The 19077-nt window shown below is 39.2% G+C and overlaps 1 long non-coding RNA gene across 2 annotated transcripts in view; it reads left to right on the top strand.

The window, feature by feature from the left end:
* Positions 1-18318, top strand: part of LOC114815658 — a 109779-nt gene extending 91461 nt beyond the window's left edge. The window contains exons 2-4 of one of the 2 annotated variants that reach the window (XR_003763458.1): positions 5147-5292; positions 17265-17373; positions 17765-18318. This is a non-coding gene — a long non-coding RNA (uncharacterized LOC114815658). The remainder of the gene's footprint in view (positions 1-5146; positions 5293-17264; positions 17374-17764) is intronic. The other variant, XR_003763459.1, reaches the window with a different exon arrangement.
* Positions 18319-19077: the final 759 nt, after the last annotated feature.

The raw sequence follows: 19077 nt of genomic DNA, 5'->3' as shown, positions 1-19077 counted from the left end.
AGTTGGGCACCATTCCCATTATCAAAGAAATTTATCACTGGGCTTTGTAAAATTTTCACTAGAAGAAGAGTTTATTTCTGCACATTCTACAAAATTATCCTGAGCTTTCTGAGTTTTGCAGACAAATAAAAAGAGACTTTTTACTCTCCATAAACTCACACTTAGAGTAGGAAAGTTCAACACTGGTATCGACATCATCAATACATCATTTATTGAGCATCCACTGCGAATGATGTATCACTTTCCTGTCTTATATCATCATCTATCAGCTCTAAAACTGATCTCAAGCTTGGATTAAAGAAAGGCCAACAATCTTTCAAAAAATTTGAAGGTTTTTGCTGGAATTCATTTTTCATCTACTGGATATGGAATACTGTACTAGATGCTTGGAGATCATTGAGTAGTTACATAAAGGTTCAGTCACTGTCATCCCAGAATATACCATCTAATGTTGTAATCCCCATCTCCAATTTCTAATACTATTGAAGATGCGTCCATATGCATTTTCTGGTCATCTACTTTTGCACAATTAAGGTTGCCAGATAGTTCTTTGAGACTACCAGAGGGATTTTTAAAATTTTTCATTCTACTTAAAATAATTGAAACAACATTTTTTGGTTCATAATATATCCTTTTCTGATGAAATTACATTGCTTAGTGTGACATTTATATGATCCTATCTACTTAGGCAAGTCTCTTCACTTCTCTATCTCCATTCACTCATCTGTTAAATGGGTATTAATATTGTGACACAGACTGTGTCTAACCTGATTAGTTTGTATCTAGCCCTGCCTGGTGCATAGTAAGCACTTAACAAATACCATTAAAAAACAAACAAAACCTAAGGATAGGTGTTTGAAATTTTTTCTGATTGTAGAAGTCGTGTGTCTCTATGGAAACACTCAAGAAGTAGAATATAATATGATGTGAATTCATTGGCAGAAGGCCATAGAACAAAATTACTTCAATAAAAAACATTTTATATTGCAAGATATTTAAAATAATTTCCAAGTTTAGATGACAGTGCAGTAAACATTCTTGGATATAATGGGATAGTTTACAGATACATATTGTCATTGTCAGCAGTTGTTTTGAACCAATCTATACAGTAATGAGAAATAGGCTATTTGGGGTAGATGTTTCTATATCTTATATTTTAGAGGGCTGTTTGGCCACATTAAAAATCAATTCTGTCTCTGATTTTTACACTTAAAGTGAATGTTTTAAAACTCAGTCCACAGTATTTATGAAGCAATAAAAATTAACTGAGAAACAGAAAAGAAGCAGTAAAGATTCAATCAAGGCTCTACTACAATTTTCCCTGCTTTCATTTTTTCCCCCTCAAAATACTGGGTGCCCTTTAGTCTTTCATAAGTACTTAATCACAATTGCAGCATTATCATTAATAGATTAATAAGAATTCTAAAAATAAGAACATTCTAGATTTTTATTAGTCATTAGTCAGACTCTTATTAAAGTTGGTTCTCTAATTCTGAATTCCACTGTTGAGAACAATATGGATTATTTGGAAGGACAATCTCAAAGGCTAAATCAGTGGAAAATGTGACCTACCCAGGATGGTTAGAGTGTTGGGGGTTATTTCATAAGAGGGTGCTTATATCTTCCCATATATATAGAAAAGGTTTATCTTAGAGAAAAGAGAATTCATGTAAATTGATTTAATTTAGAACAGAATTACCCCTTACACTCCACACAAGCAAATGCAATCTTGGTTCAAACTTTTGTCATCTGACAAGTGAAATGTTGTCAGCCTGGTCTTAATTAATTGGTTAATTAATTGGTATTTATTGAGCACCTAGTGCAGAATGTTTTTCTAAGGACTTGAGGGAAACAGAGGTTAAAGAACATGAAACTTACAACCTGAGAGGGAAGACAAGACAAAGTTTATGAATGGGAGGACAACATAAAAGGAGATGGCTAGATGATCACATGCTTAAAGAGTAGAGTTTCAATACCATTAGGCTTCTAGATTGTGAGCCCCCCTCAGTCGAGGGACAAGGACTGTGTCTATTTCCCACCTGTGCATTCTCTCCCCCCACATCGTACTTTGCTCTGCATGCAGGAAGTGCTTATTATATTTAATTTCTACCACTACAACTATTATTACTACCAAAAAAAGATGCTTGGGTGAATGTGAATTATAATGATGAAATGGTACATCTGCACTGAGGTGGAAAATTGGAGGTAGTCTTACTTCCAGATTCTCAGGTAATTGATGGCACATAGCACCAGAATCCACCTGTGCCCTCATTTCTCTTTCCACTTGGTCTCTCAAACTCTTCCCTCCCCAATATATTTGGAAGTTTTTTTTAAAGATAGCGATTTTTTTAAAGATTTTTTTTAAAGAAAATTATACAACCAGTGCCCTAAAGAGAATAATTACAGCACAACCCCACCCTCCAGCCCTCTCCTAATGTCATGAAACCTCTATAAATTGTTAATTTAGGAAGTGCAAAGCCATGCCCTCAGGATAGAAAGTAGAAACAGTGTAGCCTAGTGGACAGAGTACAAGCCTGGGAGTCAGAAGGAACTGGGTTCTGATCCTGGCTCCATCATTTATCTACTGGGTGGCCTTAACTTCTCCATACCTCATCTGTAAAATGGGGATCAGACTTCTAGCGCCATGTGGGATTCATTCATTCAATAGTATTTATTGAGCACTTACTATGTGCAGAGCACTGTACTAAGCGCTTGGGATGAACAAGTCGGCAACAAATAGAGACAGTCCCTGCCATTTGACGGACTTACAGTCTAATCGGGGGAGACGGACAGACAAGAACAATGGCACTAAACAGCGTCAAGGGGAAGAACATCTCGTAAAAACAATGGCAACTAAATAGAATCAAGGCGATGTACAATTCATTAACAAAATAAATAGGGTAACAAAAATATATACAGTTGAGCGGACAAGTACAGTGCTGTGGGGATGGGAAGGGAGAGGTGGAGGAGCAGAGGGAAAAGGGGAAAATGAGGCTTTAGCTGCGGAGACGTAAAGGGGGATGGCAGAGGGAGTAGAGGGGGAAGAGGAGCTCAGTCTGGGAACGCCTCTTGGAGGAGGTGATTTTTAAGTAAGGTTTTGAAGAGGGAAAGAGAATCAGTTTGGCGGAGGTGAGGAGGGAGTGCGTTCCAGGACCGCGGGAGGACGTGACCCAGGGGTCGACGGCGGGATAGGCGAGACCGAGGGACGGTGAGGAGGTGGGCGGCGGAGGAGCGGAGCGTGCGGGGTGGGCGGTAGAAAGAGAGAAGGGAGGAGAGGTAGGAAGGGGCAAGGTGATGGAGAGCCTTGAAGCCTAGAGTGAGGAGTTTTTGTTTGGAGCGGAGGTCGATAGGCAACCACTGGAGTTGTTTAAGAAGGGGAGTGACATGCCCAGATCGTTTCTGCAGGAAGATGAGCCGGGCAGCGGAGTGAAGAATAGACCGGAGCGGGGCGAGAGAGGAGGAAGGGAGGTCAGAGAGAAGGCTGACACAGTAGTCTAGCCGGGATATAACGAGAGCCCGTAATAGTAAGGTAGCCGTTTGGGTGGAGAGGAAAGGGCGGATCTTGGCGATATTGTAGAGGTGAAACCGGCAGGTCTTGGTAATGGATAGGATGTGTGGGGTGAACGAGAGGGACGAGTCAAGGATGACACCGAGATTGCGGGCCTGCGGGACGGGAAGGATGGTCGTGCCATCCACGGTGATAGAGAAGTCGGGAGCGGACCGGGTTTGGAAGGGAAGATGAGGAGCTCAGTCTTGCTCATGTTGAGTTTTAGTTGGCGGGCCGACATCCAGGTGGAGACGTCCCGGAGGCAGGAGGAGATGCGAGCCTGAAGGGAGGGGGAGAGGACAGGGGCGGAGATGTAGATCTGCGTGTCATCTGCGTAGAGATGGTAGTCAAAGCCGTGAGAGTGGATGAGTTCACCGAGGGAGTGAGTGTAAATGGAGAACAGAAGAGGGCCAAGAACTGACCCTTGAGGAACTCCAACAGTTAAAGGATGGGAGGGGGAGGAGGCTCCAGCGTAGGAGACCGAGAATGATCGGCCAGAGAGGTAAGAGGAGAACCAGGAGAGGACAGAGTCCGTGAAGCCAAGGTGAGATAAGGTATGGAGGAGGAGGGGATGGTCGACAGTGTCAAAGGCAGCAGAGAGGTCAAGGAGGATCAGAATGGAGTAGGAGCCATTGGATTTGGCAAGAAGGAGGTCATGGGTGACCTTAGAGAGAGCAGTCTCGGTAGAGTGGAGGGGACGGAAGCCAGATGTGGACTCTTATCTACACCAGTGCTTAGTACAGTATCTGGCGCATAATAAAAGCTTAACAAATACCTTAAAAAAGAATCTGTCCTCTTCCTTCCCTTCCACACTTCCACAGCAAAGGTGCTGTCTCTTAGAATTTCCTATGGTCAAACTTCTTTTCAGGGAAACAGTGTTGACTTGAGCAGTTTATTCATAACTTATTTATATTTTTCTGTTCTTAGATGTGCCCTCTTTACAGATCCTAGGAGGATGGAGTTATCCCAAATCCTTGAGGAAGCAATTATTTTCTTTAATGAACATTGCTCCAGGATTCCTGTGGAGATCATATCTCAGCTTCGTCTTTAGTCAAATAATTATAGAATCAATGGTTAAATGTAGTTATTGCTACTTTTTAGCATGCTGCTTATGGGGAAAAATGTAGTGAAATAAAGTTTAAAAATAATCTTGCAGTTCTTGCATCTCGAGTAAAGGTACAAATGGACTAAAGTCAAAAACGAGTGGATTTATAGTTCCATAAACCCACCAACTCATTTATGATAAGAATTCATTCAAACCTTGTTCTATAAATATTTAAGCACTAAAATTTGTTTGTTACTATTTAAATGAGGTAAATAAAATTTGTAGTAGTAATCCTAATAGTATTTGCAGAGCACTGTACTAAGTACTAGGAGAAAATACACAAATGGGACAGCCTATGGGGGTGCTCAAAATCTGAGTGATCTCTAATCTACTCTAATTTAAAAACAATAGGCCATTTTAATTTTATCAACTTAAAAAAAACCAAAACCATGTGACTAGCCTTTCTTTTTTTCCTCCTAGTATTCTAATGATTGGAGTTTTCTTACTATTCTTTAGGTCCAGACCATAAATATTGATTCTCTTTTCTTCCTCAGAGGTCAGACATTCCCAAGCCATAAAGTTCTAACCACAAAAAAGACAGAAAACTTTTTCTGGTAAAAACTTCAGAAACAATGCCTTGTAGTTTCATCTGAACTAAGGAACCTCAAAAGTTGGGAAGACTAATCAGGAATCAGTTCAGGTAAGTCCTCCAGAGTCTTCCAGTTGTTTATGAACAATTCTGCTCTACAATTTATAATAAAGATTTCTGTTAATTTTCATCAGACAGCAAATTTTCAAGTTTAAAAGTATATTTGAGCCGAGTGTAAAAAAATCATATCATTGGCACATATGCTACCATTTCTAGTTGTCTGGTTATCTTTGGATTCAGAGACATGGGTAAGAGAGATGGAATGTTATGATCAATGGTATTTATTGAGCACTGAGTATGGGCAGAACACTGTACTAAACACTACAAGAGTACAAAACCGTAGATTTGTTAGAAACCAACGCTGAATCCCGTGGTAGCCCAATGGTGATAATGAGGTGCCTATACAATATAGTAAATATATTAAAATTTTTGATTTGTTTCTTGACTCTTCAATGTCTTTAAAGTCTAACATTCAATCTACTGCCAAATCTTTCCAGTTCTCCCTACACAACATTTCCTAGATCTGCCCTTACCCATATACCCCAACAGCTACCAACCACATTGGTACAAATATCCCAGCTCTGCCACTTCTCAGCTGTGTGACTCTGGGCAAGTCACTTAACTTCTCTGTATCTCAGTTACCTCATCTGTAAAATGGGGGTTAAGACTGTGACCCTCATGTGGGACAACCTGATTACCCTGTATCTACCCCAGTGCTTAGAACAGTGCTCTGCACATAGTAAGCACTTAACAAATACCAACATTATTATTCTGGTCATATCATAACTATGTTGCGTCAGTACTTTTGCGGGTTTCCCTACCTCTAGCCTCTCCCCACTTCAATATATACCCCCCACTGCTGCATGGATCACCTTCTTGAAGCAATACTTAGCCTACATCTCTCTTCTCCTCAAAACCCATAACTGCTTCCTGTGTCCCTGTGCCTTCACTTCTCTGTGCCTCAATCAGCTCATCCAGAAAATCAGATTCAGACAGAGTCCAATGACGGAAAGGAACTGTGTCCAACCCTATTTTCTTGTACCCAGACCAGAGCTTAAAACAGTGTCTGGCACATAGAAAGCCCTTAAAAAATACCACAGTTATCAATATTATTATGCATCAAACAAAAACTCTTTCAATTAGATTCAAGGTCTTTTGCCAAGTTCTATCACCTTATCTCATTATGCACTCTTCTCCAACTTGGTTGGTGTTTCTACCAATCCTACCATCTAACTGTATCTCACTCTTGACCATTCCACTTTTATCCTCTCACTCATGCTGTTTCTTCATATTCAGAGTCTTCCTAAACTCCTGAAACTTCTAGTGAAAATGTACAGAACTTTAGCTAAGTTTCCAATTACCCATTTTCCCTCTTTTCTAGATCCACATAAACTATTTGCCTTCAGTTTTTGGGATAGGACAAGTGAAAGTGCCTAGGGTTATTATTTTTCTTCCTGAAATAAGCTTTTCTTGTAAATCAGTTCTGACTAAAATATACACTGTTTATAAAGTGCTTAGCACTTTTCGGATCATGATTCAGTGGCCTCTATTCAGCAGGTTGGGCAAATTCTCATAATTGTTGATTGGTGATCTCTTAAGAGGGCAAGGCTAGGAGCAGAAGGGTATGGGTTGGCAGGCAGCTGATCATCCACAATTCTGGGAAGCTGTGAGTTACCCCATACAACTTCCAGGCAAGGGCCCAATTGATCTTTGGAGTAATTCCCATGCTAAGTCACAATTTCATCTAATTGGAACATTTACCCCTACAGTCTAATAATCATAATAATTGAGGTATTTGTTAAGTGCTTATTATATGCCAAGGTCAGTTCCTATCACGCATGGGGCTCACAATCAAAGTGGGAGGGAAAACAAGCCTTTAATCACCATTTTATGGGTGAAGAAACTGTGGGAAAAAAATCACACTATAGTTAAGTGGCAGACCCATGATTAATACTCTGAGCCGCATTTAGGACAGGGACTATGTCCAATCTCTCAGATTGTATCTACTCCAGCATTTAGCACAGTGCTTTGCATATAGTATATACTTAATTATTCTTCTAATTATAATTGTCGATAAGAACCCAGATTTCCTGAATTGCAGTTCTACACTCTTCCAACTGTGCTATGCTGCTTCTCACATTATCTTTTATCTTTTCAACCATCACCTGAAATAATCGTTTTTTCAGTGAGCTGTAATTCCTTGAAAATATTTCCTCCCACTGAAAAATAGTCGTGGCAGATTCAAAACATATGGCTTTGGACCCCATTGGCTTATTTACAATTGCAAGATCATACTTTCTCCCTTCATCTACAGAAGATGGGTAAGTTAACTGTCACCTGTGAGCTCCATGCAGCTCTTCGTTACTTGCTTGTAAGTAATGAGCTAGTACTTACTTTTCTTAGTGAAAATACATAGGTGGGTGAAAAGCTAGGCAACACAAGCTTTATGGCTCATGTTTCACTATGGACATGGACTACATTGTGCTGCTGCTTCACCAGTTTTGGTGGTGCCGAAAGCCCCATGGATATGAATCCAGGCCTGAAATGGGTGCAGTGTCTAGTCCCCACTCCCCCGCCACCCCCACCACAGACTTTTCCCCGAGGCTTGTGTGACAAATCAGGTTAAAGGAATTTCGATGGGTCTTTTGATCTGTGGCTATTGAAGATGTTATGTTTTGGGTTTGCGACTTCTAGGCTCATGAGACTTTACCACCACTATACCTCTGCTGTAAAATATACTATTTTTCATATTTCCATATCAACTCGTAAGCTCTCTTTCATTTTGTATTTGCCTATGTGGTGATCTCTGACCTGTTATCTTTTAACATGGGAACTACATAGTTCAATCATATTTTTTGAGCATTTACTGTGTGCTGAGCATTGTCATGTCTACATTTCCCAAGTTTGTTTAACCTAATAGATAGGCATCTGCATTGGAAGTTATGAATGGGATACCCTTCTTCTGAGTTACTATGGACCCATTCCTTAGAATATCATTTGGCCAGATTTGACTCATGAAACTGTCAGAGCTGGAGAGAAATTAACCAAAGCCCCATAAATACCTGGTAAATTTTTAGATTATCAGTTTCCTGATGGAAAGGGAGCATGTAATTCTTTCCAATGTAGTTTCTACCAGTGTTCAGCACACAGTAAGTGCTTAATAAATACCTACTGTCACTACTAAATAGATGAAGACCTATTCAGATCACTTTTGTCATAAAACTCCATTAAGTTTTCAGATAACAATGGAACCCAGGAACTGCTTATGCAAATATTCCACAACTGCACTGAAAGGAAACCGGTTCTCTCTGGTTCACTATGAGGATTTATAAAATGTAAAACAAAGTTTAAGGCCAAACATCACCAGCAATTATATTCCAGCTTTTAAAATTTTAATGAGCTTAATACAACAAGGAGAAGCATTAATTAACTCAATCTGGAAATGGTATATAATTTAAACCCCCTTGTGGGAATAAATACATTAGAAAAAGTAGAATTAATTATTGGAAGACTTCTGAGGCAGAGATTTCATGTAAATAATAAGAAATTATTGTAAATTACTAACCTAAATGTCATCTTAGTAACTTTTCATCCTTTAGAAAATATGGCAGTTTTTTAAGTTTCTAGAACTCTTGAAGATAGTGTCAAATGTTTCTGTTCCTCATTTCAATTTCAGCTTCCCTAGTATTTGGTGACTCAATCAGTCAAGCAAACAATGGTATTTATTGAGCACTTAATATATTCAGAGCACTGTACTAAATGCTTGGGAGAGTACAATAGAGCAAGTTGGCATGATTCAAGGGTTTTACTCTCTAGATGGGAGACAAGCATTTAAATAAATTACAGGGCAGGGGGGACGACAATCTCGTATAAGGATATGTACATTAAATGCTCTAGGGGTTTGGGGTGAGTGCCTAAATCCGAGGTGACACAGAAAGTAGGGAAAATAGAATGGGGGATATGAGAGACTGAGGGAGGATGGGATGGGGCCTCTGGAACAGTGCCTGAAAGAGTGAAAAGGGAGGGGAGAGAGAATGGGGAGATGGAAGATAAAGGAAAGGTCAGGAAGAATGAGATGAGCAAAGGGATGGACAATGAAGGGCCAAGGGAACTAGAATGAAAAGAAGTACAGAAGAAGGGGAAGAGACAGAGGCAGGGAGATAGTAGCAATTAAACAGATTTGCAGTCATTACTGTTGTTGGTTTACTCTGGCATCTTTCCAGCTGTGTGCTTTAATTTTTTTTAATGGTATTTGGTTTTTATATTTTAATTTTTATGGTATTTTTTAAGTGTTTAGTATGTGCCAGATACTGTACTAAGCACTGGCGTAGATCAAAGATAATGAGGTTGGATGCAGTCCATGTCCCACATGGGGCTCATAGCTCTAATCCCCATTTTACAGATGAGGTAACTGAGGCATGGAGAAGTGAAGTGAATTGCCCCAGGTCACACACCAGACAAGTGATGAAGTCAGGATTAGAATACAGGTCCTCTGACTCCCATTTTTCCTTTATCAGGCCCCATCCTAAATGAATACCTGAACACTTCATTATAACCGGCTAGGACTATAGCATGACCTATATAGTAATTCACATTAAATAGATAGATATGAGGTAGAGCTAGAGATCTTAAGAACTACAAGTTTCTGGGCCTCTTCTGAGTACTATATCATAAATTAAGATACATATAATTTACTACTCTGAGTAGTGCAATGAATAATTCGCTTTCACATAATTCACTCAGCATTATAGGTGATTGTTCATATGGGAACATTGTTAATTCCAAGTTTTACTGAAGGTAAAAGGAAATGATTAAATGAGAAGGCGGGACAGCAAACTTCAAACTGGAATGTAGGAAATGTAATTTCCTTTTTTTCATCTAGTAATTCTAGGAACAGGACAGTTTTGATGAACATCATTTTCTTTAGATTATAGCCTAGGGTGTACTAGAAATATTTAAAGGCTGGGTAGAGATAGAGTTTGAGGTTCTTTCTTTTTCCGTAGGTCCCTTGCGGAACAAAATTGAAACACAAAATGATTTAGTGTTTTATTCAACCGATCAATCATAGTTATTGAGCCCTTACTGTGTGCAGAGCATTGTACCAAACACTTGGGAGAGTATAACAGAGTTGATTTGATAGACCTGTTTTCTTTGCTAAATCATCTCTATCTTCTTGCCTCCAGGATCAGTCTAGATTATTAAAGAGGAAAGTCTCATCTCAAAATGGAATACAAGTGCAAGTCATGATCATATTCATTTATTTGGTATTTGGATAATGAATTATAATGAAAACCTTATTTATAAACATTTTTGTATCTGCCACTCCCCCCCCCCATTAGACTTTTAGCTGCAACATTCCTGCTTCTTTTGGACTTTTCCAAGCACTAATATTCTGCTGTATACCCAGTATATGCTTAATAAACACCAAGGCCAACACCTTCACAATAGTATATAGAGTACTTTGTATTCCTTCAGTTCTTCAGTAATGTGGTGAGAGATTGTTTGAACCTTTTTTAAAAATTTTTTCCTTTATCTAAGGTTTGAAATTATTCTTCTTTATGAAAATAATGAACTTTGTTATCATAGAATGTAGGGCACATAGTAATAGACACATCACAAAATAATTACTTCAGATCCTTTCAAAAAGACTTCCCAAATCAAGAGAAGGGTGAGAAGCTGTTAAGTGTGGGGTCCCTGTCCAAAGATCAAAACCAACCTTCACATACTCAGATTCCTCAGAACAGATCACAAGACTAATTTAAATTAGAGCTTTCCTGTCAGATGCCCCTCAAAATAATAGACTTAAAAAACTTGCGCTGTCAGTTTATTTCCCTTAACTTCACCTCAGGGATATGAGTGCTGTTTTTTTCATAAGCTTTGCTGCCTCTAAATGTGATGTCTCCTTATTCAAAAAATCTGTCTTGTCTACTTGACAGTACACAGAAACGTCAGGCAGATGCTTTGCTTGCGACTGTCAGCGTTCTGACTGAGTGGTGTGGCAGTCTAGCAAAGCAGAGTTATAAAGAACTAGGGCCAATTGTAATTAAAATCACCTCAAAACACAATAGTTCCAAGCCATACAATGAGATGTTTCTGAATTTCTGCACCTCATTTTTGGAAAACAGAACCCTATTGATTGATATTTTAAGACAGGCAATATCTCTACGGATACTGTAATTTTAAACTTAGATTTACTAATCATATTCCGGAGACTCATGGTGACTTTCCCTTCCCAGTTTTTTTCAAAGAGAATTCATTAGTTTGTGCCCTTAAATTCTCCCTTCAATAGCTGTCTTTGGGAAATTGTACCGACAGAAGCAGTGTGGCCTAGTGAAGTCAGAGGATTCTGGCGTCTAATCTTAGCTCTTCCTCTTTGCCTCTTGAGTCACCTGAGACAAATCAATTAACTTTTCTGGCCTCAGTCTCCTCATCTGTAAAATGGGGATTAAGTACCTCTCCCTCCTACTTAGACTGTAAGCCCCATGTGGGACAGCACTGTGCCCAACTTGATTAACTTGTATCTGCTATCTCATTGCTTAGAACATACTTGAAACGTAGTAGTTATTCAGTGGCCTAGGATAAAACCCTCAGCCACTTCCATAGCTGTCTCTCTCAGTCAATTCAGCCGCCTCTAGTTTGTAAGCTGGTTGTTGGCAGGGAACATTCTATTGCTATTGTTTATGTTTGTCTGTCTCCCCCCAATTAGAATGTAAGCCTGTCAATAAGCAGGGATTGTTTCTATCTGTTGCCAAATTGTACATTCCAAGACCTTAGTACAGTGCTCTGCACATAGTAAGTGCTCAATAAATACTATTGAATGAATTGAATGAATGTTGTATTGTACTCTCCTAAGCAATTAGTACTTAGTAGCAGTGGTTGCACATAGAAAACAGTGGTATTCAATAAATACCAATGATGATGATTCAACATGATAATCCTATTCTCGCATGGTACCCCATGAACCCATTTCTCCTTGGAGTAACCAAAGGGGCTACCGTCTGCTGTTCTCCACCTCTTGACACATTCTGAGACCCTGTGGGCCATAAACCCCTGGATTTAGATGATAAAAATGACAAACAGTAGGTTCATTATGGATCAGGAGAAACGAATGGAGGTATTTTCTGAAATGTGGGTGGATATTAAGAAAGGTAACCACCACACAATTCTTCCAAATGATCTGGCTCCTCTGTTGGTAATGATCAATCCACCAAATTTATAGACCACCTATGTGCAGAGCAATGTACTACATGATTAGGAGAGAACAAGATACTTCGTAGACATGATCTCTGCCCTCAAGGTCCCTATAATTTAAAATCCAGACTCTTGGACTGGATCAGTACCATATACTTATGTTTTCTGAGTGGTCACTCAGAGAGAGACCCTGTATTTGTTGACAGGGAAATTGATTCTCCCACTACAGAATAAACATGGTTGATGTTCCCAAGCCCACTGTGTTTTGAAAAACCACTGGTTCTCAAATACCAATTATTTCCTCATTTTTATGTACTCTCAACTGGATTGGAAAGATGGAAATGCAAGCCAAGCTTTAGTTCCACTATTTAGGTTCTCTGTTGTGGTAAGCCAAGCCTTTAACACTGTATATTTATGAGTGACTTCCATTTGCAGAACACTGTCCTAGGTACTTGGAAATGGAATCAATCAAGGATATTTATCGAGGGCTTACTTTGTGTAGAGTATTGTATTAACTGTTTGGGAAAAGTATGGTATAATAGAGCCAGTATATGTGATCCCTACCCCAAAAGAGTTTACAATCTACATGAAGATAAAAGACATGACCCTAACAGTTCAACTCGATCTTTAAACATCTCACAATCTCCCTAGCAGGTTCTTTGGTCATTTTATAATTGTGTATTTTGGCAATTCATTGAATATGATCTAATGAGGTGCTACTCGTTCAAGACATACATGATGCTGGTGCAATAGTGCCTGTTTACGTCACTAATGACTAGGAGCGGATTAGGATTACACATTTAATATAAGTGAATACAGTGATTTGCACACCGTAAGCACTGAATAAATATGATAGAATTAATGTAATTGTCTCCTCTTAAAGTGCTGCAGAAATCTGCAGTGTCTCTTTACCTGCAATGATGATAAAATGAAACATTGAATAGACAACTGATTATCAGTGCAGGATCCATCAAGTATCTGACCTTGTCCTTTGATGTTTCCTCACCAATTGTCTGGATGTTTGATTTGGGTCATAGACCTCTTATCCTGTATCACTGTTAAACTCCAAGGGAATCAGCAACATGTTGTATTTTATCGTGGCATCAGCGAGTCCTATAATTGGCTGTCAGTTTCATCTCCCTGGATGCTGCATTTAACGACTGTGCCTAAACTATACTCCCCTTTCCTTTGCTCCTTGAACACAAAATAAAATAGCTTTCTCCTCATTTTGCCATTCCTTTGACAAATAACAATAAGTTCTGCCAAGGTACAATTTCAATTTCAATAACCTTGAGAGAAGATGGGGTTTGGGCTTCCCTGAAAATGGAAGGCAAGAGGAAGTCAGCACTTAGTACAGTGCCTGACACATAGTAAAAGTGCTTAACGAATACCATTAACAAAAGTCCCAAAGAAACAATATTTCATCTCTGTGGATGGTGTCAGCAATTTCACAACTGTCAATTGTCATTTTTATACATGTATTTTCAGGATAAGCCCTTGGTGTCTCATCTGTCTCATTTTACCCCACATACTCAATCTGTTACCAGACCTCTGGGTTCAATTTCATATTGCTAAAACCCACCCTCTCGTCTCCTCCCAACTCTTACTACCTTAACCCAAGCACATATACTCTTACTCTTTGAGTTCTGCATCAGGCTGCTGCAGTAATTTACTGCAGATTACTGCTGATCTCCCTGCCTTCTGTCTCGGCCCATTCCAATTCACTCTGCTGCCTGGACTGGATCATTTTTCTACAAAACCATGCAGTCCAGAGCAAGAACCTGAATCTAACTCATCTCTTCCAAAGTCCTTTGCTCTTTCTACTAGGCCTAGTTTAGGATTCTATTCTTCCCTCTTCTTCTTTTTTGTTCCTCTGTCATTCTCTCCTCTTCTCCCTCCTGAACTTTGCTGTCTTCCTTTTTCCTATTCCCTTAAGTTTCCAACCAAGCAGAAACTAGAAGGAGGCTCATATAAATGCTTAAGATTGAGTTGTTCTTAACTGGCAGTGATCCTCCCACTTGCCACCTGGTAATGCCAGAGCTTAATAAGAAACAGCAGGTGTTCCTGACCCTCGGGAAGACAGAAGAGGCAACTTGCAGCAGCAGCGACAGAATAGAAACAAAGCAGAAAATACTGTAGTAGAAAGGTCCTTAAGTGTGGTGGAAAAGGAGATCAAAAAAGTAAGAGGTAGGCAATCACATGATAAGAGGAGAGCCAGTAGACAGAGGTAGATGCTTGTCTGGAGAAAAGGACAAGGTGTGGAGGTGGTTTTTGAAATAGGAAAGTGTTTCCATCAGGGCATAATGAGTGAATGATGGTATTTGTTAAGCACTTACTATGCGCCAAGCACTGTACTGTAAGTAGCGGAGTAGTTCAGACTGTACAGATTTCCTGTTTCACATGGGACTCAGAGTCTAAGTGGGAGGGAAAAAAAGGTATTGAATCTCCATTTTAAAGATGAGGAAACTGAGGCACAGAGAAGTTGCGTGATTTGTCCTACGTCACACAGCAGACAAGTGGTGGAATTGGAATTAGAACCCAGGTCTTCTGACTCCCAGTCCTGGGTTCTTTCCAATAGGCCTCACTGCTTACCCAATTATTCTAGCTTTCTCATCTAATTGTATTCTATTTCCTGGAACAAACTAGAATGTAAGTATGGGGTTTTCTTGGCAAAGTTGTTACTGTCATATTAAATTTGACATTTGTTCCTAGACAGCCTCCAGAAAATTACAAAAAGGCTTTTCCCATTAGCAGACATTTATTGGGGTCACATTCTGAATCTTCAGTCAGATAAGGGAAGGTGGGCAAGTATTAAAAATCTTGATCCCTCACCCTCATCTCTTGTCCTTCATTGAGACTACTGCTTAACTTAGTGTATGGCACACAGAAAGCCCTTAAATACTACAGTCAACTAGTGAGAAATTTCAGTCTTCTCACACAAAATACAGATAACTCACTTCGAAGCTAACATTTCAAATAACTAACATTTGAAAACAAAGCTTTCCTTCAGAAATGCTTGTTGTTTTCAGTCTTATTTTGTCAGATGGTAAATTTGAGTAGATATGCATATTTCTTACTTTAATTATTACAGCAGTCACTCGTGGCAGAACAAATATGATTGACTGAGGTTGGCAGGCAAGACTCAGAAGGAAAAAGAAGCACAATGAGGCACAAACTGCTGATCTAGAACACAACAGCTGCTCAAAATCAAATTCACACAAGATGGATAATGGAGGGGGGAAAAAACTAATTATAAATATCAGAACAAAAAACCTTCCTTTGACATTTGTTTTCAAGACAAGCAACAAGACTAGAAAGTCAAGTTGGCATAATAAGTTTAATGGTTAATCTTAAACTTTACATGGACACTGGACCTGACATTATTGGGCAGATTTGGGGAAAATGATTTATTCTGTGTCACTGCAGCATATCATTCAGAGTTGTATAAGTGAACTCTACAGACCTGATGAAATCTCATTCTCACACATTCAAAAAGCTGCTATTTGGTTTATATCCAATAGATTTATCAGTACTCTTTTGATTTTACAATGAAAAGAAGAAATTAGCATGAAAATTCCAATAATTAGACAAGAGGCATACCAGGTGAGTTTTGAAACGATTCCTTGGAAGACATAAAACCGTATAGTACAGATGAAAAGTTCTAAATTGACCCTATTAGTGTTCCTTCCTAAAACCACTAAGTGCCTATTGGTGACTATTTGCTTCTCCTTTCTATTTTTCTTTCTTCGAAGGAACTGGTAGAGAGATACTCATTTCAATCTGGTATATTTCTGTTATCAAATCATTCTTTAAGTTTTCTTGTGATTTTTTTGTAGTTCATGGAATACTGAATTCCTGTAACACTTTAGAATTCCATAGGGAAGTAAAGAGAGAAGAGTACCTAAAAAAAATAATATTTAAAGGTGAAATTATCCTGTTAAAAATCTGTGGGCCAATCTCCCAGTGGGCAACAGATTACTCTCTGATACTAAGGCAGCAGAATCAATCAAAATTTTCCTTCTGCAAGAAATGGAATGGGACAACTGTGAGAACACCACTTGAGAAAGCAGGGAGAGTATTTGTTCTTTAAAGAGGACTACTGTTCATTGAGAATCCGTTGTTTGGTCCCGGATAGACTCTTAGTGCAGTGTTAAATGGGTAGAACAGTGCTCTGTTCCTGTAAGCGCTCAGTGACTACAAATGATGATAGTCTCAGTGTCCGTTAAAGTCGCATAGAGAACATCAGTGGCTGTACCTACAGGAGCCAAGTGTTTACAGTGTACTATTTTGCCCAAGATGTTACTGCCCTTCTGTTTCTTTAGTAAGAAAAATGTCCTACTGGAAAGAACACAGGATTCAGAGTCAGAAGATCTGGGTTCTAATCCCAGCTCCAATACTTGACTGCTGTGACATTTAGCTTCTCACTGTTTCAACTTTCTTGTCAGTAAAATGGGATCAAATACATATGGACACAAATTTTGGGTTTTTTTAATGGCATTTGTTAAGTGTTTACTATCTGCCAGGCACTGTACTAAATGCAGGGGCAGAATCAAGCTAATCAGGTAGAGCACAGTTCATATTCCACATGGGGATCACAGTCTTAATTCCATTTTACAGATGAGGTAACAGATACAGAGAAGTTAAGTGAGACTTCCCCAAAGTCACACAGCTCATAAGTGGCAGAGACAGGATTAGAACCCAAGTGTCCTGATTCCCAGGCCCACGCTCTTTCCACTAGACCATGCTGCTTCTCAATTGTACAACTGTATTGAATCTATCCCAGCACTTAGTGCTTAACAAGTACAATTATTATTATTATTTTATTCTGAAAGGTGGTTGTGAACCTGACTTGAGTGTGGACCAAGTGTTGAGGTTTGCTCCCTGTCCTGTTTTCAACATCCTGTCCCAGTGGTCCAGGAGTCTTGTCTATTGTCTGCCAAGGTATTAATCATTTTCACGTAGCTTATATCATATTGCAAATTCTGAGGAACCTAAATACAGCACCATTAGGACTATCTATCTAAACCCTTGACTGGCAACCTCGCCCTCAAGTCAGTGGAAATTACCTATAGAAACTTTTAGATTAAATACCAGTGGCATGGGGTGGATTTTAAAGTTACATGCTTACGGCATAAAATATCAAGTGTCAAACATAGCCTACCCAAGGGGCTCCACTCTTCCCTGCAGGACTCTATTGGAAAAGAAATAGAACAGCAGCAGTATTAGCCATCATCTTTTTGATTTAAGATTAGGTTGAGGCTTCTGTTGTCCTGTTTTTATTCCCTATTCATTTTCTTAGTTGTCCCTGACCTATTTGTTTCTTACTTTTCAGGAGCTCTGCAGCAAACACAGGATTGCGGGACTCCAGCTTCTCCTATCCCCCAAGGCATCAATCCCATCCCTTCCTCTGTTTCTGGCCCTTCTATATTATTTCTGGGCATGCTATGCTTCCAGTGGATGATTTTGCCTCCCTAGTAGCATATAGTAATCTGTTGCCCATGGGGAGATTGGCCCACAAATTTTTAACTAGATAATTTAACCTTTAAATATTAAATTATTTTTTCAGGCATATTCCCTTTTTTCCTATGGCATTCTAAGGTGTTATAGGAATTCAATATTCTATGAACAAAAAAAATATGGAAACTGAAAAAGAACAAAAATCATTCACATTATTACAGTGTAGTATACATATGTCATATGTCTTAGGTAATGTTATGATCACTTGTTTAGATTTTTGATTGGTAATGTACTGCACACCTGTTGTTTCTTTGTGTACTCAGTTTCCTCATTAAACAATAAAAAACACCCTGTGATTGCTTGTTTCTAGTTCCAATATTTGTTAGCCATCACTGAAAAAGTAGCAGAAGATAATCATTGCACGACACTACAACCATCACAGATATGAAAATCAAGAAACAGGCTACAGAATCAGTGGTACACTTGATAATCAAGGGGAAAAATGTCCCTTCAAAACTGAAAATGAGATAATTAGGAGGCTCAATGAATTCTGTAGATGAGTATTTGAGAAATAGAAAGAAAGAATGAAAAGGCATAGCTGGCTACTCTCTGAAACAGAGTATGCCTGCCCTTGGAATCTGGAAGCAATTTTGGTCACTGTATCTTAAGAATGACAAAATAGAACTGGAAAAGGACAACAAAGATGACCTGACAATGGGACCTAGGGACCATGGCTCCTCCCCTTTACTCCTGTCATCACTGGGGAGAAAAACCATTCTACTGGAGTTGGGCAGTCAGAAACCAGGACCTGTGTGGACTGCTGCATTGCTCTATCTGGAATTTACGGCGTGCCATTTAAATACCATGACCCCTTTCCCAATGCAACATTGCAAGAGTTAAGATCAATCCTATTGCAATAGAGGTGGTAGAAACATTTAGGAACTTTGTCATAGATTAGAGCTGTGATGACTGTACCTGGAATGGTGACAAACCTAAGAACCATATACCCTCCCAAGTCATGTTTTCCTTATTGTGCTCATGGTAAGCACTCAATAAATACCTCTGATTGATTGACTGCTGTTTCATTGCCAATTGCTTTCCAGAAATTAACCTGCTACTTTTTTTCCCCAGGTATCTGCCCTTCTTCAACCTTTAATAGTGTGAGCCTCCCGTTGGCCAGGGATCATT

This window comes from Ornithorhynchus anatinus, chromosome 12 (genome assembly GCF_004115215.2).
Source record: "Ornithorhynchus anatinus isolate Pmale09 chromosome 12, mOrnAna1.pri.v4, whole genome shotgun sequence".
Lineage (NCBI taxonomy): Eukaryota > Metazoa > Chordata > Mammalia > Monotremata > Ornithorhynchidae > Ornithorhynchus > Ornithorhynchus anatinus.
This window is presented reverse-complemented; position numbering and strand designations above follow the sequence as displayed.